The sequence below is a fragment of the Vicugna pacos genome, chromosome X, assembly GCF_048564905.1.
Source record: "Vicugna pacos chromosome X, VicPac4, whole genome shotgun sequence".
Taxonomy (NCBI): Eukaryota; Metazoa; Chordata; class Mammalia; order Artiodactyla; family Camelidae; genus Vicugna; species Vicugna pacos.
The window spans coordinates 1,860,315-1,887,575 of NC_133023.1; the positions used below are offsets into that span (position 1 = coordinate 1,860,315).

Sequence of the window (27,261 nt, forward strand, 5' to 3'; positions counted from 1 at the left end):
GACAAGGGAAGCCACTACTTCAGAAATATCGATGCAAAGTGCAAGCCATTCTCTTTGAACGAAAAGGAACTTGAAGCGTTTCCTGGGCCCCTGGGTGCACGTGTTCAGGGCTGCCTCGCGGCCAGGCTGCCAAGTCTTGCTCTGATCGTCCGGTCTCAGGGGACTTTGTTGTAAACCCATCTCTAAAGCGCGCGATTGCTTTTCTGTGAAGGTCGTCTGCAGGGCAAATGCTGACATGCAAGGCAACACTTACAACTCCCGGCCTGGGCCCTTGCTCGCTTAGCCCACACGGATGTGACTTTATACGCTCATTCCGTGCAGGTTGTCAAGTGTGTGAAAACAAGGCATCACAGGGCAGCCATTTCTAACCGTGCCAAGAACAGCTCTAAGGGTGAGCAAAGTATTAAAATACACATTTTTTTTTGGAAAGTGCATCAGTAGGGGATACTCAGTTCCCGAAACTCTGCTCGCTGAAATAAAAGACGTTTGGCGTGAGGGCGGGGACTTTTAGTTTTATTCAGAGACTTCCTGAGGACCACAGCTCGGGACGGTTCCGAGACACGGACCCCAGGGTGCCGAGCTGGGGGAGGCCAGTGACGAGTGGCTTCGGCGCAGGGGGCGGGTGCAATGGAGCCCACATCTTGGGAGGACCCGCCCTCTGCCCCCGGATCACGCGGTGACACCCTGATGAACTGGGAGACCCAGTTGGCCCCAGAGCGAGAAGGTGCAGGGCTCGGGGCCTGGCGCTGGGGTGCGGGGTCCCTGCACTAAAGCCGCTCACATTAACCCTAACTGACAGCACATGTGTCTTCTTTTTTTTCCCTACACAGGATAACTTGATTTTGATTGAGTGAAGCAAGATCAGGTGACGGTGTGCCATGCGCCCTGGCCCTGCGCCCCCCATGAAAACATCCCCCTTCCTTGGGGCCCCCGAGAGACTCGTGGGAGTCACGGCGGCTCCCGCGCAGCTGCGCTGTGGCAGCCGTCCTGGACACGGCGAGAGCTTCGGGCCCCCAGACAAAGGACGAAGGTAATTTGTTTTCTACAGAATTTTGTTTTCCTAAAGCCTCGTGTTCTGTTCCACTTTAAAGGGCGTTTCGGCAAATGATGTATGAAATGAGAAAAGGTTTTGAAACCCTGCCTGGTTTCACCTAAAGGGCATGCGTACCTGGAGAATGAGTCTGAAATGATGTGGGGGAAAAATAGCTATTTTTCTTAAGAAAAAGAAAAAGAAAGAATGAAACGCTTATGCTTTGGATAAATTCATGTCAAATGGCCAGATATTATGTGCTGGGTAGTGGGCGAGGTATTGCAGGGGTTCACTGGGAAATAATGTCTGGGTTTATTCTTAAGAAGTGTGTGGCGTCTGCAGCAATCCCGCTCCTGGGTTTATATCCAGAAGGAACCCTACTTCAGGATGACACCTGCACCCCAATGTTCACAGCAGCACTATTTACAATAGCCAAGACATGGAAACAGCCTAAATGTCCATCAGCAGATGACTGGATAAAGAAGATGTGGTGTATTTATACAATGGAATATTATTCAGCCATAAAAAATAACAACATAACGCCATTTGCAGCAGCATGGATGCTCCTGGAGAATGTCATTCTGAGTGAAGTAAGCCAGAAAGAGAAAAAAAAGTACCATATGAGATCGCTCATATGTGGAATCTAAAAGAAAAGAACATAAATGCAAAACAAACAGACTCACATACATAGAATACAAACTTGTGGTTGCCAAGGGGGCAGAGGGTGAGAAGGGACAGACTGGGAGTTTGAAATTTGTAGACACTGACAGGCATATATATGCAGAATAGATAAACAAGATTATACTGTGTAGCACAGGGAAATATATACAAGATCTTGTGGGAGCTCACAGCAAAAAAAAATGTGACAATGAATACATGTATGTTCATGTATAACTGAAAAATTGTGCTGTACACTGGAATCTGACACAACATTGTAAAATGACTATAACTGAATAAAATAAAATTAAAAAAAAGAAGTGTGTGGGATCTGGAGTCAGGCACACACAAAGTTATACAAAAACAGAGTATGGTGTCGTCTTGAAGAGCAAGAGAGCAAGATGAAGGGATACAGGAGGAGAATGTGTGATACAGTCAAGCAAGGGAGAGTGACTGTTGCAGCTTTTAAAGTGGATATTGCCCGATATGAGACTTCTATGGCAATTTGGAGCGTGAATTCATCATTGAGATGTACTGCATTGAATAGCGACCTCCCCCCGCCAAAAAAAAGTCCAAATCATAACTTCCAGAACCAGTGAAGTCAACCTTATTTGGACAAAGGGTCTCTGCAGATGGGGTGACCTGAAGGGTCTGAGAGGCGGTCCTCCTGGAGGAGGTGGCCCTGCATCCAAGGACAGTGACCTCAGAAGAGACAGAGGAGGAGAGACGCAGACACAGAGGAGCAGCTTGCTGCCAGGTCCTCTTCATCAGTTACCAGTCAAAATAATGCATGATTCCAGGCGACTTTTTCCAGATCAACGGATGGCAGGCTGCAAGGTCTGAGGTGGGCACGTCCCACGTGAGATGCAGTGTGGGGAGGATGAGGGTGGCTGTGCGCTGGTTTTTTGGGATGAGTGGTAAAGCCAAAGAAGCTGCGTGTCCAAGGAGCGATCCCTCCTGGGAAACGTGTGGCTGTGAAGGTTGACATTTTCCCGCAAGAGTCTGCTACTGGCCATAAAAACAAATGAACACTTTGGCGAAGGCTGTCCTTTCGGACCGATCCGGAGGAGTCAGCCAGCTAGAATGGTCAGCGGCTTTGAGCAGCTCTGCTGGACACCCCTGTTGTGTTTCTGTGCTGAGAAAGGCATCTTTTTGTCGCTGCTATTTCTGTCCCTTGAACACAGCCTCAGCCTAACATGTGCCCTGATCCCAGGGTCTCAAGCCAGCAACCACGGCAGCTGCCCAGGCGGTGCCCTCGGAGGGGACTCCGGATGGAGAGACGCAGGACACTGGCCCTAAGGTTCACAGCAGAGGACTGATTTCCATGAGCCCAGACTCTTGGATCGTCCCATACTAAGAGAAGCACTGAATTTGTTAACTTGAGATGCATGGTTTTTCTTTAAATTCCAGTCATCTCCTGATGTTCCGACTACCTGGGATTTTTTTGTTGTTGTTGCAAAAATGCATATATCCAGGCTCCTTCCCAGTCTCGTCAGTGCAGACAGGCTGCCTTTCAGGCTGATGTCCTCAGAAAGTCTGCCAAATAAAACAGAATTCTCTCCTTTTACGTTGCACTTTCTTTTTTTTAATCAGATGACACGATTCAGCCAGGCATTCATCAGAAAGAAAGACAGGTGTCATTGTAAATCGACTATATTTGAATTAAAAATAAACAAATAAATACATAAAAAGGATTTTGAAATTAAACAAAATACAAGTCTCAATATTTTGAGCGCGGGTTCACAATCTTTTCTGAAAACACGATTCTCCGTGTTCGCTGATCGTAAAAGCGACCGTCTGTTCCCTTTGTCAAAGGTGCTCTGAGGCGCAATGGCCACTTGCAGCCACTAGATGGCACCAAAGACCAGCATTTTTCTATTTCCCGCAGAAACATGAGTTTTGAACACGTTGCGCGTTTTCCTGAGAAAGTGTCAAGTGAGATCGAGCGGGTGAATTGGTGATGATTTGTAAAGGGAGCGGTGTGAGGGCTCCAGGTGGTCCACATCCGATGCATGCTACTGTCTGCTTTTTAAATTTTTATTTATTCTAGAGTGGCTGGGTGTTGCTGTCATTTTATTTTGTTGTTTAATTTAATTTAATTTTATTTTATTTGTGTGTGTGTGTGTTTTTAAGTCTCTCTTTTTTAAATTTATTGAGTTACAGTCAGTTTACAATGTTGTGTCCTTTTCTCGTGTCGAGCACGATTTTTCAGTCACTATTTTATTTTTTTTTTTCATCGACGTATGGTAGCCGTGGTCCACATCCAACGCTTATTATTGTCCGGTTTTTAAATTTCTATTCAATCTCCTGGTTGTGTGTTGGTATCTCCCTGTCATTTTATTCACTTATTAAAATTTTTTTTTTTTACCAGAAACGGTCACATTGTAACTGACTGTATTTTAGTTTTTTTTTAATTGAAGGGTAGTTGCTGTCTGATGTTCTATAAGTGACAGGTGTCCCATATACGGATTTGGCATTTTTAAACATTATACTCCACTTAGTGTTATTATAAACATTTTGCTATATGCCCCGTGCTGCACCCCAGGTCCTCAGCTTAGTTCGTACCTAACAGTGTGTACAGCTCACTGTCACTGCCATTGCTGCACTCCGGTCACTCACGGTGCTGAGTATCTTTGGGTTACCTGCCTGTTGCCCCCATTTATAGATATTTTGTGCATGAAGTGTTTGCTCAGACACCCAGTCAACAGCCTATTGGATTGTCTGCCTTTTATAATTGAGTTGTTTACACGTTCTGGACGCACACTAAATACATCATCCTTGCGCCAACAGGATAAATGCTTTATGCAGAATTTTCTTCCACTGTGTGGCTTTTCCCCCATTTCTTCACCATGTCATTCACGGCGCAGGAGTTTTTAGTTTTGATCAAGTCCAATTCATCAGGGTTTTTTTTTTTTTTTCTTTCTCTAACGTGGTTCACACTTTCTGTTTCCTAAGAAATCTTGGTGGACGCTGAATTCAGTAAGACTTTTCTCCTGGGTTTTCTTCTAGAAGTTGATAGTTTTAGCGTTTGCATTTTAAGTCTGTGACGCATTTGGAGCGTGGAAATAAATGAAGGTCACCCGGAGGACAGCGAGCCGAGCGTGTTGGCGGAGCGCTTGCCGGAACGGGGGCGTCGGCCACCAGCCGGCGAGGTCAACAGAGCCTCCGAGGCCGGCGGAGGGGTGGGGACCTTCACTGCAGTGCCCGGGCAGGATCAGCTGTGCCTGGTCCCAAGTCAGAAGCAGAAGCAGACCGCAGGGAAGCTGTGTGCTGTTGATGAAGTCCTGGCCATTTGGGGCTGATGGTTTGAGAAGTTCCTGGGCCTCCGGCATTGGGACCAGAGATGCCAGGGAGGTTTCCTGCAAGTCTGACTTACGGGAGGCGGGCCACTGTGCATCCTTGGGGTCTGGAGCTGGCGGCTGCAAGTCGTGGGTCACAGGTCTCTTTTTATAGCTGGCCCATCCTTAGCCTACTTCCATATTCAGCCTCTCAGGAAAAGAGCGTCCTTTCGAGTCTGTGGCATGTTGTTACCCGCAGCCATCAGTCACCACACACTTGGAGTTGAGGACGTCTTCTGGCGCAAGTGGTCGAGACGTGTGGGGCGGCACCCAGGAAGCAGCAGCGACAGCTGGGGGTCTAACCGTGAGCCTTGGATGACCCACCCCCCGCAAACTAGGGGGGAGCTCGCTGACTTCTGCTTGGCTGGCGTTACCTGGTCAGCAGATCATGTGTAACTCCCAAAGCCTCCGTCCTCTGTGGCTCGCCGGCGAGACCCACATCTCTTGCTGAAGAGATCAGCTGCTTTTTTTTTTGTTTTTCTGGTGAACTATAATTAATTTACAGTGTTTTGTTAGTTTCTGGTGTACAGCGAAGTCCTTCAGTTATATGTGTATATATATATTCTTTTTTCTATTATTTTCCATTACAGTTTACTACAAGGTATTGAATATAGTTCCCTGTGCTGTACAGTAGGACCTTGTTGCTTATCTCTTTTGTATGCAGTAGCTTGTATCTGCTAATCCCAAATTCCTAATTGATCCCTCCATGCCCACCTTACCCTTTGGTAACCATAAGTGTGTTCTCTATGTCTGTGAGTCTGTTTCTGTTTGGTAAATAAGTTCCTTTGTGTCATTTTTTAAGGTTCCACCTATAACTGACAAGATAATGTGTGTCTTTCTCTGTCTGACTTACTTCACTTACTGTGATTATCTCCAGGTCCATCCAGGTTGCTGCAAATGGCGTTATTTTATCCCTTTTCATGGCTGAGTAGTATTCCATTGTATAAATACACCACAACTTCTTTATCCAGTCATCTGTCCACGGACATCTAGGTTGCTTGCATGCCTTGGCGGCTGTAAATAGTTCAACTGTTGTCTTGATCTTGGAACAACTCAAAATCTGTAAAATGCGGCTGGCTCTCCTGTTGCAATTCCCAAAGCCACTTATGTTAACTGGGTGAACTGGGTAAGTGATTTGTCAAACGCAAATACGAGGACATTGCTGCCCTGAGACTGTCTGTCCTCGGCAAGCTGATAAACCCTGAAAATGTGCTGCAGGAACGTTGTTGCTGCAGAGAAGATTCGACGTGCAAAATGGCCGTGTCAGTTCCTCCTGTGTTACTCCTTCTGGTCTCTGACGCCGTGGGTCAGAAATGTATCTTGGAAATTATTTTTGAATTTCCTAAAGGCATCGTAGCCTTCCCCCTGTTGATTCTTTTCATTTGTATAGTTTTTTTTCTTTGGGGTGGGGGGGGAGTTAATTCGCTTTTTATTTATTTTTTTAACAGAGGTCCTGGGGATGGAAGCCCCAGGTTAGCGATGCTAAGCGTGCACTCTACCCCTGAGCTTTACCCGCTCCCCCATCCCTCTGTTGAAAAATGACCCGTAATATTGCCAAAACCCCAAACAGTTCTGGAAAGGATGAAGATTTATTTCTGCTGAGATGGCCTTAATCAGGCATTAAATAAAAGCAGGGTCTAGGCTGTGAAAACGTTTCCAGGAGGAAAGACATTCCAAATGTGGCGGAGCAGGGTCAGCGCCACTGAGGAGCTGGGCGGCGCCAACTTTACCTGGAAGGAGTCGGCGGACCTTCAATGCCTACGCTCACAGGTTTAATTAAACAAAACGCCCGTGTATTTTGGAGTTTTTCACCCCACCAGCGACTTGCACGCATTTCTCCAAACTCATAGTCTCTGATTCTCTCTGAGTCACACACGCAGGTCTTGACGTGGAGATTGAAAATAAATGCATTTCTGTGTCCTTCGCAGTCACCCAATGCTGTCAGATGAAAAACGCAGCCCTTCAGTAAACCACGCTGGAAATTGGGATGCTGTCTTCGTTTCATTTCGTTTTTGCTTTAGGGATTTAGGAACCATTCTTTGCCCTCTCTGTGTTCATTGCTTGAATCCTGCTAAACGAATGATTTCCACTTTTTTTCTTTTGCATAAAGAAGTTGAAAATAGGTCTAAGCTAGGTAATATCTTGTCTGGCTTCCTGGAAATTCCTCAGCTTACGGAAGAGGTTTTGGACCTACTGCACAGCACAGGGAACTATAATCAACAACTTACAATGAAATACAATCTAAGAAAGAACATATATGTATTTATTTATCTGAATCACTTGGCCGTAGACTTTGTGAAACTAACACAATCTTGCAAATTAACTATACTTCAGTTTAAAAAAAAAATAGAAGAGGTTTTATTTTTAATTCCTTGCAAAACGCTCAGGTCCCAAGAACACAATCTCCTTTTAGAATTGGTAAGCTTCCTGTAACAGTGAAGTTACATCTAGATGGGGTCGTAACACAGATGCGAGGGTTATACCCAGCTACCTGCAGAGAAGATGCCACAAGAGTTCAACACCGGGAAAAAATGTAGTAATATAATAATATTCTGCAGGCTTTATTTACCAAATGGAACAAACACTTTCATGGTGTAGAATAGTATAGCTCCATCATGTTTCTCTTTGAATGTAAAGAACTTTCAGAGAGATGTAAATGGATACACTGAGAGACATAAATATATAAAAAGTAGACCCAATGTTCCCTTTGGGAAGAATCATTCTTTGCTTTAAAGCTGTTTGCACGCCTTACAGGACCATGCATCACAAAATTCAGTGTAGCATTGTCTTTGCATTGCACAATTCTTTCACTTCTTTCTCACTATACACACACACACACACACACACACACACACACACACACACACATATTTATAAAACCAGGCATGTAACTTTATATGGCAGTAATTAGAGTCTTTCTGACGAAGATTTGCTCCAAGGAGCCAGCGGAGGTCCACCTCTGGCGTGAAATGAATCCCCAGCCCATCACTGAAGTGACCGGAGAACACGCTTTGAAATCTTGAGGTTCCACGCCCGATGATTTGCTATCGAAGGGAGAACGTTCAACCCTCTAAATCATTTTCTGTGGCATTGGAAATTCACTCAGAGTTTCGTGGAAGTTATCAAGAGTTTCATGAAAACCCTTAACCCTTTAAGAGTTCATCTTTTGTCCTTCGTTGCGAGAGAGTGGAACGTCCTTGCGCCCACGTCTTCCTGGAAATTACCGCGGCCTCTGACTAGACGAAAGAGGGCTTTCTTGTTCCATCAACAGGAGAGCCTTCCCTTCCCCTGAGGCTCTGAAAGCAGAAGCGGGTTGCAAGGTAGGACTGATTCTCGGTGATGGATGCCTGTGTGCTTGGCGGTTGCAGTGCAGCCCGTGTCCCCTGAATGCCGGCGCTGCCGTAGCATCCATCGGCGAACGCTTCATGCCGAGAACAATGGCCGTGGGCTCCCTCTTCTGGGTCTTAAAAAATTGCACGTGAGCAACAGTCAAAGAGAGAAAAAAAGAATGGAGACACTTGCTTTCCCTGAGATGTAAATTTCATTACTTAGATGGTCAATGTCTTTTCAGAAGAACCCAAGGATGGTGCTTTTAAGAAGCCAACAGAAGGGAAAGCAACCTCTTATGTGAAGGACCTAGAAGGTTGTTATGTTATCACAGGGCTGCTGGGGTGTGTGTGTGTGTGTGTGTGTGTGTGTGTGTGTGTGTGTGTGTGTGCAATGGATGCTGGTGGGAGCTGAGGCAGGGCGAGCTCCTAGGATGTTAAAATCATGAATGCAAATGTAGACCCAACCGTCCAGGGCTTCAGTTCTGATTGAGAACAAGCGCGTGGCGTCTGCAACCCACCCCAGCAGGCTGTTGAAGCATTTCAGCGTCAACGACGCAAGGGGCACTTCACCCAAGCCCGTCTTGCAGACGGGGAAACGAAATCAGGCGTGGTTCCAACCAGGCTCCTCTAAAATGTTAGATTAAATAAAGCTGTCCACTCAATCTTTCTCACAATAAAGGTCTGCTCATGCTATGGGGGTAGTTTATGTAGTAAGAAAAACGGGAATGCAAATGTGGATTGAAAAATCAAATACGCACAGTGTGAACGCTGAGAACTACACGTGACCCGGCGGACTTCCTGAGGACCGCAAGCCCAGGGCTCAGCTTCTCAGGGTGCTCCGAGGGACGGCTCCGAAGAGGTAGAGGGGGGCCCAGGACAGACAGAAGTCATTGCAACAAAGACCAGGTAGTCGGAACATCAAAAGATGACTGTTAAATCAACAGAACCAGGCATCTCAGGTTAAGGAATTTAGCGCTTTTCTATGTGTGGGAAGGTGCAAAAGTCTGGCCTCCGTGAAATCGTCCCTTCCATGTGCACCTCAGCTGTCCAGGACCAGTGTCCTCTTCTTTCCCGTCCTGAGTCCCCTCCGGGGGCACCTCTGGGGGTGGCTGCAGAGGCTGACAGTTTGATGGCAGGTGTCCTGTTTCCACCCTCAGCTCCCTCAGGGCTCACGGTCGGGAGGGAGGGCGGCTGCGCGGTGATGGCTTGATGGCTGCACGGATATGGTGGGCGGGGTTTTTCGTTCACACCGAGAAAAGTCGTGTTCTGCATTTTCAAAGCCTGCAAACTGGACCCTCACTTGGTCATTCATCTTTCCTCACCATCGAGTCTTGGGTCCTTGTCACCACCCATCACGTCAGGAACAAGTCCTCCATTTTCCTCTGGGTCTCATTTCCTTCCTTCCTTCTTTTCTTTATTTCTTCTTTTTTTCTTACTTATTGGCCCACTTCCCTCCTCCCCCTTTCTTCAACCTCCAATCTGTTCTCTGTATCTGTGTTTAGTGTTTTTGTTTTTTTTAAATTTTTTAAGATTCCACATATAAGGGAGATCTTCCAGTATTTGTCTTACTCTGTCTGACTTCTCTTACTTAACACAATGCCTATCCATGTTGTTGCAAATGGCATGATTTCCTTCTTTTCATGGCTGAGTAATATTCCATATATACAATACGTATAATTTTTCCACATATATATTTCATGGTGGATGCACCAATTTACATTCCTACCAACAGTGCATATGCTTGTTACACAAACACTTATGTCTTTTCTTTTTGATAACAGCCATTCTAACACGACAGAGGTGACATTTCATTCTGAATTTGATTTGCATTTCCTTGATGATGAATGACGTCGAGCAGCTTTTCACGTGCCTCTTGGCTGTTTGAACGTCTTGTTTGGAAAGATATCTGCTCAGATCCTCTGCCCATTACTTAATTGGATATTTTACTATTGAGTTGTATGTATACATCTTCAATATTAACCTGTTATATTGGTTCTCTATTGCCACGGAGCAAATTACCACAAACTTAGAATCTTAAAACAACACGTGTTGAGACCCTGGGTCAGGGGTCTGGAGTGTTTTACTTGGGTCCTCTGCGTAGGGTTACACAAGGCTGAAGTCAAGATGTCGGCTGGCTGCGTCCTCCCTGGGGGCTCACCTGGGGAAGGTGTTGCTTTCAAGCTCCTTTATGTTGTCTGGGAAATCCGTGTCTTGAGGGTCGCACAAAGGAGGTCTCTGCTTTCTTGCTGGCTGTTGGCTGGGGACCACGCTCAGATCCTAGATGCCCTCCAAGGGCAGTTCGTGGCTGTGCTGTTTGCCTTTTCAAGTCCATCAGGAGAATCTCCCCCACATCGACTCTCTCTCTTGGGGAAGATCTGGACCCATGTTCTAAGGCTCACCTGATTAGGCCAGGCCCACCCATGATCAGCTCCCTTCCGTTAACTCCCAGTGACCAGAGGAGGGTCCATAATTAAATTTTCAAAATCCCTTCCCCTTGGGTATATAGTGCAAATTAATTAGGAGACTGACTAGCTCATTAAATTCCCAGGGCACCCATACCAGGAGGCAAGAATCACAGAGGTCATCTTGAAAAGCCTGTTCACACCAGACCACCTTCTGATCACACCCCACACCCAGAGATTCACATCCCTTCCAAGTGCAAGATACATTCGCTTCCTCACAAGGTTCTCCAGGAATCGAATCCTACCTGTCTTAGAAAGATGCCCCATCTCTGAAAATTCTCTTCGTGATGCAACCCTTCCGCCAACTCACAGTGGTCTCGTTTGTTCAATGTGATTTTTTTTTGCAATACACTGACTCGTGTATGTCTGTTTTCCTAATCGCCCTGTAAGTAGAAGCACTTCTTGTGTTTCTTTGGGGCATTCAGCTCTTTGACACAGGAAAATCCCACAGAGGACTTACAAGTTTGAACTCAGCCAGCTCCTCTGCCGCACGACCAGACGCATCTGATAGGTGCATGTTTTCAAGGTGCCAAGAAGCAAAGCAAATGTTCCCCCACTTTGCTTACCATCCTTTGGGTGAGTGGGGAGGCACCTGGACCACAGAGGGAGCTGTGGTCCTGTGAAAGGCACACATCCAGCTCTTCCTTCCCAATTGAACCAAAAAAAAAGAGCTACGGTGATTCTTGGTGTCTTGATGGATGGGTCCTGCAGTTCTGGCCGTGGGGGTGGCGCAGTGGGGCTGCGCTGCGGGAGGCACAAGCTGCTTATAAATGTGAAAGGCAGAAGGGCTCCTAGCTGAGCTGCCCAGGTCAGCCACCTGATTAACCTCGCAGACGCTGCCACTTCCTCTGGCTCCTTCGTTAGCTGCAAGGGTAAAGGCAGACCGGTGCTCTTGCTGGGGCCAAACGTGTGCAGACAGAAAGGCGGGGGAAAGGGTGCACGGGCTGGGAGTGCCCGGCGGAGCTCTTGCAGAGGAAAGGGGCACGGTGGAGCCCTGGGGACAAAGGCAAGTGCCACCTGGCGGAAACCCGTCTCACCGTCTTCCCAGCAGGGCCTTTGTCCTGTCACACGTCCTGCGACCCGTGCAAGTGTTTGTTTGCAGGTCGGCTTCTAGAATGTGTGCACCTGCGTGCGCCAAATGAAGCCATTGCGTCCCCCACATTGTGGGGAAAGGCCCTCAGTGCAAGATATTTGTTCTTGCCAAGTGTTCAGAGCTTCCTGCCCAGGGACGTGGTCCCAGGCAAGCAGGTGTATAAGGAGGCAACGTGTTCATTTTTGTTGTTTTTCTCATTTTAGTTTTTGCAATGTGCGTCTTCACTGAAGACTTCCCTTCTTACAATGGCCAAGTCGTCTCTTGAGTAACTTCCTCCCACCCTCCCCTACCCCTGCCCGCAGGGTTACTCAGGTATAACTGGGGGAAAGAAAATTCTGCACATATTTAATGTGCACAATTTGAGGAATCTGGATACATGCAGACATCACTATTCTCAAGGTCATAAACATACACCGGACGTCCGAACAGTTCCCTGTGTCCGTTTGTTTCCATTTTGCTGTGGGAGGAACACCTAACATGAGATGCACACTCGTAACAATTGTTTTCAAGTGAGCAAAGCCCTGCAGGAGTCCACTTACATGCGGCATCTAAAAGGAGCCAGAGTTTTATATACCTGGAGGGAACGCTAATGCAGAAATGACACCTGCACCCCAATGTTCATAGCTCCAGTATTTACAATAGCCAAGACATGGAAGCAGCCTAAGTGTCCATCCACAGATGACTGGATAAAGAAATTGTGTTATATTTCTATAATGGAATACTACTCAGCTGTAAAAAAAAAAGAATAAAATAATGCCATTTGCAGCCACATGGATGGACCTAGAGATCGTCATTCTAAGTGAAGTAAGCCAGAAGGAGAAAGAAAAATACCATATGGTATCACTCATATGTGGAATCTAAAAAAAAAACAAAGGACATTAATGAACTCATCTGCAAAACAGAAAGAGACTCGCAGACATAGTAAACAATCTTATGGTTACTGGGGAAAGGGGGTGGGAAGGGATAAATTTGGGAGTTTGAGATTTGCAAATATTGGCCATTATATATAAACATAGATTTTTTAAAAAGTTTCTTCTGTATAACACAGAGAACTGTGTTCAATATCTTGTAATGACTTTTAATGGAAACAAATACGAAAACAAATAAATGTACGTGTGTGCATGACTGGGACACTGTGCTGGACACCAGAAACTGACACATTGTAACTGACTGCACTTCAATTCAAATCAATAAAATAACATAGTCAGATTTATAAAAGCAAAAAAATAAAAACCCCAGAAGGATGGTTGCCAGCAGAGGGGGTTCCGGGGAACGGGAAGTTCTTGTTCAACGAGTACCGAATTTCAGTCCTACGCGATGAATAATTTCTCGGGATTTGCAGGGCACGGAGCTGGTTATTAACCATGTGGGTTTGTGCACCGTCAGCGACTCCAGGTAACCGATCCCGCGCTGGACCCGGCAAGGAAGGAGAGCAGCGCAAAGCAGAAATCCCTTGACGTGCCTCCCGGCGGCTCAGGGTGCTGCGGGGAAGCCGTGACGCTGGATGGGTGTGAAGTCTTAACCTTTATGGTAACGAATGTATTTCTTCTAACTGGAAAAGGGACACATCTCATTGGACTTTACCTGCACTTTGGCCCCGTAGAAGCTGAATGTGGAGCACCTCTCTGATTTTTATCCTCTGGTCCACAGAAGCAAGTAGATTTCTATCTCTCTTTCATTTCTCCTTTGCCATTCCAGTGGTGTAGATTGAAAACTCAAAAAGAAAAAAGAACTTTTTTCTTTGTTCCCCTATGAGACATTTATCTTCCTTAAGACAACTTCCTGACCTCGGATGCGGAGAGGGCTGTTCGAACGCATCCGTGGATGCTTTGTCATTCCAAAACAAAATCAGCTTCCGTTTCGTGGAGGGCTGGAGGCCAAGGTGGTGTTAAACTGTGGCTTTCGGTACTGAAGAAACACAGCAAAATGGTCCAAGCACACGAGCGGGTCTCCTTTGTCTACTGTGGAAAGCCAGAAACGTGGGGAGAATGAGGGCTATGCAGGTGAAAGTTAGGGATTTGAGGTCCCCCAGGCGGACGTGGAGACGGGACTCATGTGTTTAACTGCTAAGTGTGTGGTTATATGCAGAGTCACAAAAGAATGAGCAATAAATACAGAGGTGTTAGATCAATGCAAACAAGGTTGGGTGGAAGGAAATATCCAGAAGAAACTCTTTAGTTTTTAAATACATTTTTATTGAAGTACAGGCATTTTACAGCGTGTGTCCATTTCTGTGCAGAGCACAGAGCTTCAGTCATACATGAACGTGCGTCTGTTCTCAATTTCCTTTTCGATGCACGTTGCTACAAGATACTGAATACGGTTCCCCGTGCTGTGCAGTATAAACTTGTTTATTTATTTGATACGTGTATTAGTTAGTATCTGCAAATCCAGAAGAAACCGTCCCGTCGGTTGTTACACAGTGTGAACGGGCGGCGGTAACTTACGTACAAGGTTCCATCTTCCCTGTTTGTAACATGGAGCAGTTATGAGTGTAGGTGCTTGGAACTTTGAATGAGAAAAGGCTAGCAGGGTGTTTCGAAAATTTTTTTTTAATCACCTTGAACAGGCGGTCGCCCCGACCGACATCCCTGACTTGGAAGACCCATCTCTTCCTGTAATCGTCCGTGGGGAAAACTCAGCCAGTCGACGCCTAGGCAGGACATTGTCGTGGCAGAAGGGTGTGTGTGCGAGTCCCCTGCAGGGTGGGATGTCCATTTCAGAACTCTGATCTGCAAGAGTTCAGGAAGTTTTTAAATCCGCCCGTGGAGAAGTCAAAGGGCTTCTCATCTACAAGAAGGAAGGGGCTGAAAAAGATGCGATCAGGAACGGCCTCCAAGCTCTCACGTTCTCTTATTTTAGGATTCTTTAATCAGCGAGCTGGTCTTCAGAACTTCATTCCGGAGACGATGAATATTCCCTTTCAAGCTGAGAGTCTGGGCTGGTTCCCACGTGCTCCGTAGTAGACATTCGGGGCTGTCGGCACCAGCTGTCACGATGATGGGACGCAAGACGGTTAACGCAACTTTGTTCTTGGCCTCATCAACGCCTACGGGTGGATACGCGTCTCTCCCCTCAAGATGTCAAAAAAGGACAGACGTGGAGGCCCTTCTGCTGTTTTTAATCAGCCGTGCCTGGCTCCCCTTTAATCAGACGCATAATTTCCAGCATGATTTGTCGAGTTCACACCCTGTACACAGGTGGGCTCACACCGCACAAAAACAAAGGAATTATGAGTTCCTCATTGAAAATGTTCAAACTCACCATTCAACGCAGGAATGCAAATCAGACAAACGTTTCCGCTCCGTGGAGTTGACAAGGCACAGGACCCGCGAAAGAAATGGCTGGTGAGTGAGATGTCGGCGGTGGGTGAGGGTTCGAAGTGAGCAGGCCACAAAGTCCCGGCATTCAGTCATCAAACCAACTCACACAATGGTGCTAACTGCCTGTAAGTTGATCGCTGGGGCCACCGGGTCACCTTCCAGCGCAAAGTGAGTTGCCCTGTTAAATTTATTTTTATTTTAAGATGACCACTGGCAATTGGATTGACAATGAGCGGTCACGGCAGGATATTTTTTTTTTTCAAGCACAGCTTTTCCGGTTTCTAGATCACACTGCAGGCTTGCTTCCTTGCTTCAAAGGGCATAATAATCAAAAGGATGGTGCGATCAGGAAAAAGCGAAGACAATGTGGTACCCCACTAGCGAGAAAACACGTGTGGCGATGTGCCCACGGCCCTGGGTGTGGCTGGACCGCACCCCTGTGGGACGCTCCTGCAGCCCAGCTTCGCTGTCTTGCTCTTACTCAAACTGACTTTGCTTTCTGGCGTTGAGAGCTGGAGTGTGACTCTCATTAGGACGTAAAAGTTGGGGTGGCCCCTATTGCTGAGTGCCTGTTTCCAAAGACCTCATTTTTAGAAGGGCACACGTGAGCAGGCAGCCCGCTCCTCCATGCGGAAATGGGTTTTGGTGGTGCCTCAGGGTTGAACAGTGCAAAGACAGACAGGCACGTGGGCATTGTGGGGGTGTTTCATTGCCTGGGAATATGCATCCTTACAGGTAACACCTATTAAATATTCTAACACATGCATGTATATGTCACTCTGATGTATATTAGTTACATTTGTTCTATCCGGGCCCTCAACTGATTAGACGAGGCCCACCTACATGGTAGGGGTGGGAGGGCAATCTGCTTTATTCAGTCCACTGATTCAAATGCTCATCTGACCTGGAGTAACCCTTAAAGACACACTTAGAAATAAGGTTTACTGTGGGCACCCCATGGCCCCAGCAAGTTGACACTTAAAATTAACTCTTTCACACATACACATGTGCGTGTGTGTGCACACGCACACACACACACACACGATCAGACGGCCTCAAATGCACAGGACTACAGCTTGCTCTCAGGAAGGAATCAGGGCAGATTTTGGAGAGCAGGTTCTGTCGCCAATCACACAACCTTCCCGCCCACGATGCATCATAACCCCTGGTCGTGGGTGAGCAAATGTGAAGGAGCATGCTGTAAGGCTCCAGTCCTAAGAGGACTGTGAGCTGGAGTCTTGTGTAGCTGGTGTGACAAAAAACCAGATCTGCAGTTCCATTCCCAGCGTCTCCAGGGTCCTCGCACTCTTTGATTAAGCCGCTCAAGTTTAGAAAGCACGTTCACGCCCACCAGTTTGTGGAGAGCTCCAGCGCCCGGTGTGTTCGGTCAAGAAGTCTCTTTATTTTCAGGACCCTGGGGTTAAACACAGGATGTCTATTGATTACGGAAGATCACGGTCACACTTAAGCCGGGAAATCTGGATGCAAGGACCAGTTTCAAGGACTAGTTGAGGGACATGCTAACAGCCTCTTGTCTGAAGCGTTTCAATAACAGACATTATTTTTGAAGCTCTCAATGACGGTGTTCAAAGAGATGAGCCCCAGAGGCTTCAGGACGTGTGACCCCGAAGGGGATTAACACTATTTGAAGTGGGCTTTTTTGTTCCCATGAGAATGAAAATACACAGAAGACTGATGGGAGTTATTTGTTAAACAAAACGCCTAAACAAGGCTCCACTCTGTTTTTGCTTTTTTTTTTCTTTGTTTGTTTAACTGACAATTCCCTGAATTAACTCTTGAACCTACTTTGGCAGGTGAGCGTTCACTCCACGAGCAGAATTCAATGAATCACCAGGAGATGAGACAGTGGAGCAAATTGAGCCGCATAGCAATACTCGGGTTAACGGCCTGTAAGCATCTCCCAGGAGCAAAGGGAAAAAACATTGGGGCTTAACTGAGACGCAGAGAGCTCGCTTCAGCGTTCCGCGCTGGGCTGGCAAAGATGTGGCGGACCTGCCCCCTCGTTCTGGCTTTCACAGACATCTTGCGTGATCCCCGGATCTGTCTCGGTGTCCCCTTCCGGAGAAGCCCACCTGGAACCTGGCGAGGGCTGAGAGAGGGTGACGGGATGGAGTTGGGAAGGTGAACCGTTCATCCACCTGTGACGATGGTGGGCGGACACGTACGTCTCAGACCCCAGGAGGGAGGGCCAGATGCAACCTGGGGCAAGAGCAGGTGTTCCTCCCAAGACAGAGCCACACATATTGCTCCACGTGGCATGAACGGATGAGGGGAGGGGACAAAAAAGAGTTCTGTTCATTCAGTAGGAGTTTTTGCCACTTCATTCATGATGTGTATTAGGTACATATGACTGTAAGTTTTTTTTCTCCCACCAGCAGTGGAGAGACACATCTTTCCATCTCTCTTCTGTCCTTCCAGGAAACAAATCTGTCTTCCACTTTTATTCTGCATTATCCACACCATTCAGTCTTTTACTGATGGCCGCTGGGACCGTTAGCCACCAGTGACATCTCTCCCGGGCGCTCACATACATTTCGCTGCTTTTTCTCTCTCGCTTATTCTATAAGGCACTTCTCAGCAGATGAATGGATCCGAACCCTCATTTCAATTATTTTTATTACGCCTGGCTACTGCTGACTCCTATTAAAAACGAGAGTGCACAGTTCATTTAAGGATTCAATATTCCTGTTAAGCAGTAACTCACGTCGGTTTCCCCATTACCACGCCGCCAACCCGTGGGATCCGCTTGATGAATAGGAGCCGCGGCCATTAAAACTTTGCCTTCGTCCACTGAGCACTGTTTGTATCGTGGGAAGTTTGCCTCGAAATGCTTAATAATCACTGATGAATTTCTCTCTAAGTTGTGCATCCAAGGCGATGACCACGGTGAACCCAAGGGAAAGCTATAAACCTTCATGCATTTCTAGAAGACGAGGTAATTTTGTGCTTAGACTGGTAGCAAGGGGAGCAAATTCTGTGTGGAAATAATCGAAAACCTACAGAAAGAGCAGCCATCCGTGACATGGGCTGCATGAGTTTGGACTGTCTGTGGGGATATATCTCCCTGGAACAGGGTGACACTTCGACTCACGTTACTGAATGACGGAGCTTTTGCTTTGTTTTGCTTTTCCCCAAAGTGTTCACCGAGGCACATGTGTGATGGTCACAACACACACGTGTTAAGTCTCCTAGTCTGTGTCACGCACCGCCGCAAACTGAACAGCTTAGAACAGCAGCCGTCCTGGATGTGCAGACGGCGTCGACGCGTCCTGCAGCTCGGAAGTCCAGGATGGCGTGGCTGGATCGCTTCCGCTCGCGGTTCCACAAGGCTGGAATCAAGCTGCTGGCTAGACTGGGTTCTCGCCCAGAAGCTCGGGGGAAATCAGTCCGGCGCTAGCTCCCTTCTTGCTGTTGGCGGAATTTAGTTCCTTGCAATTGTAGGGCTGAAGTCCTTTTATTATTTTCTTTCTTTGTCTTTTTTTGCTGACTAGTTATGAGCTGGGGATGTGTTTCAGTTCCTAAAGTACACCCACATTCCTATTCATGCGACGTTCTCTAATCTTTCAGGGGAAACAGCACATGGAATGCTGGTCATTCTTCAAGTCCCTTGCTTCCTCTTCTGCCACCAGCCAGAGAAAACTCTGCTTTTAAAGGCTCGTGCAATTAGCCACAGCAGCACAGTGTCTCTGTGTCAAGGTCAAAAGATTTGGGATTCTAACTGCATCTACAGATCACTTCATAGAGGTTCCTAGATAAGTGATTTGAGAATCTTGCAGAAGTTGTGTGTGCACAAGGGGGCAGGGATCTTGGAGGGCCATCTTAGAAACCTTCTGAAGGTGCACATTGCATTCTTGGGGCTCCCCAGTTGGAATTCTCCAAGAACCCAAGGGCTTTTGGTTCTAGTCCCAAGGGTTTACTTCTGTTGTTTACAAATATAAAGTGGAAACCGATCTGGGGAGAATCTGATGTTCGTTGCTTTATGCTCCTATTCAAAAGAAACGTAGACATGGACTCAGCAAAGGACTGACCATTAATCTAACTATTAATTAATCAAACTAACCATTAAGATCTGTGCAAATGACCCTGTGGGCAGGGAGAGTCACAGGGGAGCCTGATTTCCTGCGATGCACGTGGAGGGTAAATGAAGCAACATTCAGTCCATATTCTATATAGGTCTACACTTTAGGACCGGCTCCTTGGGAAGAGACGCCATGGGGTCGTAATCTCACGGGCCAGTTTGTGAGACTGGATATGGAGAGGACGCAGCTAACGCTGGGGTTAGTGTCTGTCTACACACTTCACTCTCACCCCTGGCGTTTCTATTTGGGGACTAAACTGGGGAAAGATGAGGTCACGAAAGGCTGGGTCCCACTGACCAAATTCATCCTTGCTACCCTGACATGTGCTTTTAGGAAACTGATTCAGCTCAGCCCATGGGGTAACTTCTAGTCTCTTCATCTGCACAACCAAGGGGAGATGAAGACATTTAAGTTAAGAAAAACATATCCTTGGTGGTGACTGTCTCCTTCTGTCCACTTCGGAGAAGTTGGTTATAATTTTACTATTTTCTAGATCTTTTTATTTACTTGTTTACTTGTAATTTATTTATATTTTGAAGGCTAGTTGATTTACAATGTTGTGTTAGTTTCAGATATATAGCAAAGTGATTCAGTTATACACATATATATATTCTTTTCCAGATTCTTTTCCATGGTAGGTTATTACAACATACTGAGTAGAGGTCCCTGTGCTGTACAGTAGGACCTTGTTGTTTATCTCTTTTATACATTGTAGTTTGTGTCTGCTAACCCCAAACTCCTAATTTATCCCTCCTCCCAAACTGTAACTTTATAAAATAATGATTTGGCCACGAGGAACTGGGATCGAGACTATGTAGGTATCTTTTCTTTGCTAAGGAACATTTAAAAAAAAAAAAACGTTCTTCATTATTTTAAATTAATTTGGTTAATAATGTCATTGACTTTTATTAGTAATAGCTTTCTTGGTAAATGATGTTACTCTTCTAGATTAACGCAGTGCCAACAGCTATCCTCTTTCGTTCTGCATCCATGGCAAAGACAGAGCAATTTTGTCCTGGCATCGGCCAGACTGATTGCGTTCAAAACTCAACATATTCTGCAAGAGTCTTATTGTATATGCCATCAGATTTGGATGTATAAATGTGCTTTATGGTAGGTTGCTCTGATAGATTACATAGCTACCTTTTTTTTAAAAAAAAAAACATACTTTTTTGGGGAGGGTGAGCGGAGGTAATTAGGTTTATTTATTTATTTAATTTTTTTGGAGGCGGTCCTGGGGATTGAACCCACGACCTCGTGCGTGGTAAGCACATGCTCTACCACTTGAGCTGTACCTCCCCCGTGCCCCCATAGCTACCCATTTAAGCACACAAATCGGGGACTTACCCCTCCGCCCCCATGCTGGGTATCATGGGCTGAGACAGTGCAATTCCCTTCCCTAATAAAAATACTGCCATTTCCGCTTTAAGAAGGGAGCAGTAGCCGTCCAGAGACAGTCAAGTTTATATGGCTTCCCTGCTTGAAATGCTGCCCCGGATAGGAAAATCCTAATTGCCATAATAAAGAGACCAAAACATAGTATAAAAAAAAAAAAAAGAAATTACCACTTGCAATGGGAATGCTCTTCTGGACCAGGGTTTTTTCAACCTCAGCGCTACGTGACATTTTGGCCCCAGATCATCTGGTGCAGCGCATTAAGGCATCTCTAGACGCTTTCCTTTAGATGCCAGTTAACAATCCCTCCATTGGGTTTTCTTTTCTTTTCCTTTTTTTGTTGAAAATGTTTTGTTTTTTAAATCGTGAGTCCTCCTCTCCCATTGTGATAACCAAAAGTGTGTCCAGATACCCCCAAATGTCCCCTGGGGGGTAAAATTATTCCCCAGTGCGGAACCAATGCTGGAGGGCACAAATCCAAACCTTGGGGGAAAATGCACTGAAGAGCTGATTTTTGCAGTATCTCCCCACCACGCTGAGGACAAGCTGCTCTGAAAACGCCAGGCCAATATGGCGGCCAAACCCAGCAACGGAAGCCATGAAAGGGAATCGCTCAAAGATTCAGGCGCAGGGAGATTTCCTCTGAGGATGCTCGTGGAGTGCCTTGCACAGTAAACGATCTCTAATTTTGCTGTAGCCTCCAGCATTGATTGCACACACATGTCATGTCCTGGCTTCTCAATTCCTCCATGAAAATGTGCTCACTCCTGGGAACCTATAAGGTCCTCCCAAAATGGCTGTGGAGCCTCTTCTGTTCAAATTCCACCAACGGCGTTATTTCTTTTCACGAAAAGGCTGCTGAAAGTATGCCACATTTGGGTGTCACTTGAGTTCTTGGAGACCCATGCCAGAAGACACAATTCACCACCACCCCCAACCCAAAGAAGACACTTAGATTAAATTTTAGGGAAAAAATGTCAAACACCAGTAAGTCAGTCTTTCAAACCATAGGTGCCATATGCCAGGGAGGCAGAGTCCTTAATTCTACTGAGAGATTTAAGATTTATATGATCTTTCAATGCTTCAGCTACTGAGTTGGACGGTGAGGATGTTGAGGGGGAGCAGAGAGCCCGAAGCTTAGGCTCTGGTCCCACGCTGGGCGGGGGAAACTGTATGCGGCCATCACAGGGAGTGATGACGCTGTGGGTTGCACGGTGGTCACAAAACGGCCGCTTACCTTTCCCGCTGGATCTGCAGTCACAGGGTGTCTGTCTCGGGGAGAGCATTAACTGAGTCTTCTCTGAGCCATATTTCTCCACATTCCTTTAAATATGAAGACTTGATTAAATCATCAGAGATGGGAAAGTTTCTTTTTCTTGTCAAATGAGACCATGTCGGCACGGTACTGCAGGGTTTTTTTTCTTTCTTCTTCTTTTTAACAAACAAGCCATTTGCAAGGAAAATATTTTCATGGTGTCACTTACTATGCAGAGGGCATTGTAATTAATAATCCATTAGCGTGAAGCCCTGGGACACAGCTGGAGGTCTGCAACGGGGCCAGAGGGGCTGTTTATTTTGAATTTTAATGTTTTTGTCGGTGTCTCCCTGTTTCTTTGTAAATTACGCTCCAAACAGGATTGCAAATATTCTGCTGCTGATGAAGGGCTGTGGAAAACATAAATTTCCAGCAGGTTTTGCTAACCTTATTTTTGTCTCTTGAAATATATATATATATGTATATATTTTGGCCGAGCTGAAGGATGGAAAGCATTATATTTCACCACCGTGTTCCACTAGATTTAGGATTTTTGCTGAGCTATAAAAAGAGAGGGAATGGCTCTCATGTCATGCAGATATTGCCCCTAATTCATTCAAGCATCTACCAATAAAATGCTCTTGAGTTGCGATAAAGTTTATCACTACCAGTGACAGGAATTAAAGGGAGTCTATGAAAAATTGGCTCATAATAATCAAGACAGCAGATAAGATCCCTTTCTTCTTTTGCCCCTTCCTTATGTCTTTCCTTCCTTCCTTCCTTCCTTCCTTCTTTCCTTTTTCTCCTTCCCTTCCTTCCTTCCCTCCCTGCTTCCTTCTTCTTTCCTTTGTTCCTCCAGCCCTCCCTCCTTCCCTCCCTCTGTCCATCTTTTCTCCATTTCCTGTTTCCAACGCCCACTGGGACTGACCTGTGCTTGGCACCAAGGACAAAGCAAGATGAATAAAACCATCTTTAAGAAAGAGACAGAAGCCCCCTGCCTTCTCCTGTAAGTAGAATGATATTCAACTACTGGGGTGCCTGATGCCATGTGGATAGTTTCTGACCAAAAGGTTTACAGACCACGGGGTGCAGATAAGCGTGGAGCTCAGAAGGGTGCGTCCCCGCGCACCAACCTTTCTCTTCCCTGGGGAGGGCGAGCTCCTGCCTTCGCGGAGTAAACACAGCACAGTTTAAAATGGATATGGTCACACAGTGGGTCCTCTCCACCATCCCTGCACGTGCGCAAGTCACTGCTCAGACACTTGAACTGCATTCTGAGAGGTTAAGAACGGAGCGCTTTGAAACAGCAAGTCCAAGAAAGGTCAGAGCAAACAATTCTCTGTGAAATACAATTTGCATAGCAAATGATGCATTCAATGATGGTCTCGCTTTTCCGCGCTCATCATTACAACGGTGAGAAGGCAGCTCTGCACCCGGGTGCCCTCTGGACGCAGGGACGTAGCACGCGCACAGACGGAACACAGGCAAACCCTTGTCAAGGCGCGTGCAAGGTGCGCATGCAAGGAGCCATCCGGCCACACTCAGTCCGAGGTCGCTTAAACGAACAAAGCCTGCAGCCAGTCTGCAGCGCCGCTGTGCTCGGGGACAGCCTTTCAGCTCCCTTATGAAAATGCATCGTTTATTGCAATTTATTTCTCCACGGTGTGGTCTGCTAACCTTGGTGGCTTTTTAAGTACTTGGAAGACCATTCACGGAGCTTGAGTTGGTGAAAACAGAAGGGTGGTTGCAAATGGGATTTACGGAGTGGTTTCTGTCTGAAACAATGTTTCCTGATTAAAAAAAATGATGACTCTTTTGAAAACTTGTTTACAGCTTTTTTTTTTAACTATATGCATTTATGAATGCTGATTTATAGGATCAGAAATAATGTCCTTCTTGACATTTCCAATTTTATTTTTCAATTTAAGTATGGTTGATTTGTGCTATTATGTTAGTTTCAGGTGTACAATATAGTGACTTGCAACTGGTATAGACTATTCTTTATTTAGATTTATTATAAAATATTCACTCCAACCCCTGTGATGTACAATATATTCTTGTTGCTTATTTATTTTATACACTGTAGTTTGTGTCTCTTAATCCCCTCCCCTTTTCTTGCCCCTCCCCACCCCTCTCCCCAGTGATCACCACTAGCTTTTTCTCTGTATCTGTGAGTCTGCTTCTGTTTTGTTATATTCACTCATTTGTTTTTTTTAGATTCCACATATAAGTTGTATCACACAGTATTTGTCTTTCTCTGTCTGATTTATTTCACTTAGCACAATGCCCTCCAGGTCCATCCATGTTGCTGCAAATGGCGTTATTTCATTCTTTTTTAGGGCTGAGTAGTATTCCATTGTGTAAATAAACCACAGCGTCTTTACCCATTTGTCTGTCGATGGTCATTTAGGTGGCTTTCCTATCTGGGTGTTTGTAAATAGTTCTGCTATGAACATGGGGATGCATGTATCCCTCTGTGTTCTTTAAACTTAGGTTTTGCAGTGTGCAATTCTCTGTCTGTCTCCTTGGCATGAAATGCTTCCGTTGTGGCCCTCTTCCGCCTTCCAGAGGCGAGGGACATTCTCATCAGGCTTCGTGATTCTCAGAAAGGTTAATGCTCCGGTGGATAAAGACACGTCCACCTTTCTTTCAGGGGCTCTGAAGGATGTGTCATCTCTCCTGCTTCATTCGACAGCAGCGTTGTCAAGTTTCTTCCTCTCGTGAGGAAGCTCAGAGACTGTCTTTTAAAACCAGCATTTTGTTTTTGTTTTTGTTTTTGTTTTTCTAGGTTGCCTGGAGCGGCGTCGCAGAGATGGTTTCTGTGTTCAGGGGCCCGCGCTGACAGAGTCGTGCTCTGAGCTACGATTTCCCGCAGGACCTTCATGCGGGCCGGTGAGGAACGTGGGGAGGGGACAGGGCACGGGCAGAGGAACGGGGGCTCCAGTCAGCAGGGTGAACGCCGGCCTTCCCATGGCTCGCTTGTTGTCTCGTCAAACTTAGGAGACAGGGTGGATTTCCTTCTGTGCTAAGGGAAGAAAAAAAAAAAAAGGCTGGCGGTATGAGTGAAAGAAGGAAAGGAAAAGGGGGAAGAAGCTATTGGGTGAGCTTCGAGTGTACGTGGAGACCCCACAGCGGCAGACAGTCAGGGGCCACCGGCTCCGTCACCTGCAGGCTGTGGAGATTTCTGCACGCTGTTTGCAAAGGAGGTCTCGGCCCTGTGGGGTCGCCTTGCCAAGGAAGCGTGAGGACCACGAGAGCGGAGCTCCAGACAGTAAACAATTAATAAGTGACTCAGCCCCGCGGTGGCGAGGGAGGACGAGCCAGTCGTGGCTTGGGCACAGAGATGCCTGCCTGCGCAGAAGGACCGCGAGTCGCCGTGTGTCTGCTGCAGCCCCCGGCTGCGCACCCTGGCCCCGCGTGCCCCTGGGGTTGCCGCCGTCTGGCTCCCCGCACCTCGGGACCACAGCCGCGGGGACAGCCCGGGGACGGCGCGGGAGGTGATGTCCCACCGCGTGAAGTCTCCACATTCCCCTCACCACACGGAAGCCGGTGCCCCACACGGTGGCACTGGACGCGTGGGGACCCCGGTGTCTTTTAGGATTTGCGACAACCGTTCGTGAAAAAAACTTCGATGCGGTGTATTTCCTGTGGACACGATGACCCCCACTGTGTTGCCTTTGACTTGGTTCTATGACTGACCTAGTTCCTTTTCCCAGTGAGTAAGCGGGTCGAGGTCAAGTTCGGAGTCTCGGTGATTTTCGTGTTGTCAGCGACCCGTGTCATGGCTGTTGCAACAAGTCTTCAGAAACGACTTGCCAGAGAGACACACGCATTGGCAGTCTACACAATGCGAGTTTTTCTGAGGTCGTCACGCGATTCATGGCCCCAAGATCCATCTGCCCCCCAACTTCCTTATCCGTGCACCCGGAAGGGTTCCAAGGACGGGTTTGCTTTTGGTTGGAAGCAAAGGGGGCGAGGGGTTCCCAGAACGAGAAGCAAGAACACACTTAATTGTCCTTTTGCTCTGGTTTTCATTTTAAATGATACATTGGAAAGTCAAAATTCGTGTCACCCTCTTTCTCTCTCTGCCTGTTTTTTTTAATGTTTTCACTGTCATCAGTTTTTTCGGAAAGGCACGTGGCTAACTTTTATTAGATACTTTTTTTTTTTTCCTGACGCTGCCAACAGGGGTACCTTCTGGAAATGTGACAGTGAAACATGCATCCCCTCAAGGAGAGACGGTGCAATAAAATGCACCGCTAGCTTTGATTGCCCCAGCCTCTCGCAGGGAGAAAATCCCGCGTAGGGCCTGTACTTTGAAATTCTTCAGCAATCTGTCCCGAGGTGCGACAAAAGCATTAAAATTCTGGAAGCCACTTGGCGGACATAATAAACTCTCGTAAACTGGATGCTTTTATGATTGTCTTCCCAACAGCTGGTTTTTGAATAAGATATTACGGAGAGGTGTAATGGACGTGCTTGGGCACGGCGCCGCTGAACGGGGCAGGATCGCTCCGTGTGAACTCGGGGGTTAAAGAATTCTGACTCTGCTCCGTTATAGCACAAAGCTGTCTTCACACTTTGCAGTAATAAGTATGGTGGGGGGGTCCTTGCCTCTGATCCCAGTCCATCGTGATATGACATTATCTTCAAGTTTGGGTTATAATAAGTTTTTTTTTCGCTTTTCTAATTGAACTAGAGTTGATTTACAATGTTGTGTTAATTTCTGGTGTACAGCATAGTAATTTAGTTATAAATATATATATATATATATATAAAATACTTTTTATATTCTTTTTCATTATTGGCCATTATAAGATATTGAACATAGTTCCCTGTGCGCTACAGTAGGACCTTGCTCTTTATCTATTTTAAATATAGTAGTGTGTATCTGCAAATCCCAGACTCCCAATTTATCCCTCCCCACCCTTGTTCTCCCTGGTAACCATAAGTTTGTTTTCTGTGTGTGTGAGTCTGTTACTGTTTTGTAAATAAGTTCATTTGTCTTTTTTTTTTAAGATTCCACATAGAAGTGATATCATATGGTATTTGTCTTTCTCTGTCTGACTTACTTCACTTAGAATGATGATCTCCAGGGTCCATGTTGCTGCAAATGGCATTATTTCATTCTTTTTCATGGCCGAGTAGTATTCCATTGTATAAATATACCACAGCTTCTTTATCCAGTCATCTCTTGATGGACATTTAGGTTGTTTCCATGTCTTGGCTGTTGTAAATAGTGCTGCTATGGACATTGGGGTCCATGTGTCTTTTTGAAT

General features: G+C 46.3%; 1 long non-coding RNA gene across 2 annotated transcripts in view; it reads left to right on the plus strand.

Annotated features, from left to right (window-relative positions):
* The window catches only part of LOC107034160 (uncharacterized), a 90,961-nt gene extending 64,256 nt beyond the window's left edge, over positions 1-26,705 (plus strand). For both annotated transcript variants that reach the window (XR_012067455.1, XR_012067456.1), the window contains exons 3-4: positions 831-1,030; positions 24,771-26,705. This is a non-coding gene — a long non-coding RNA (uncharacterized lncRNA). The remainder of the gene's footprint in view (positions 1-830; positions 1,031-24,770) is intronic.
* Positions 26,706-27,261: the final 556 nt, after the last annotated feature.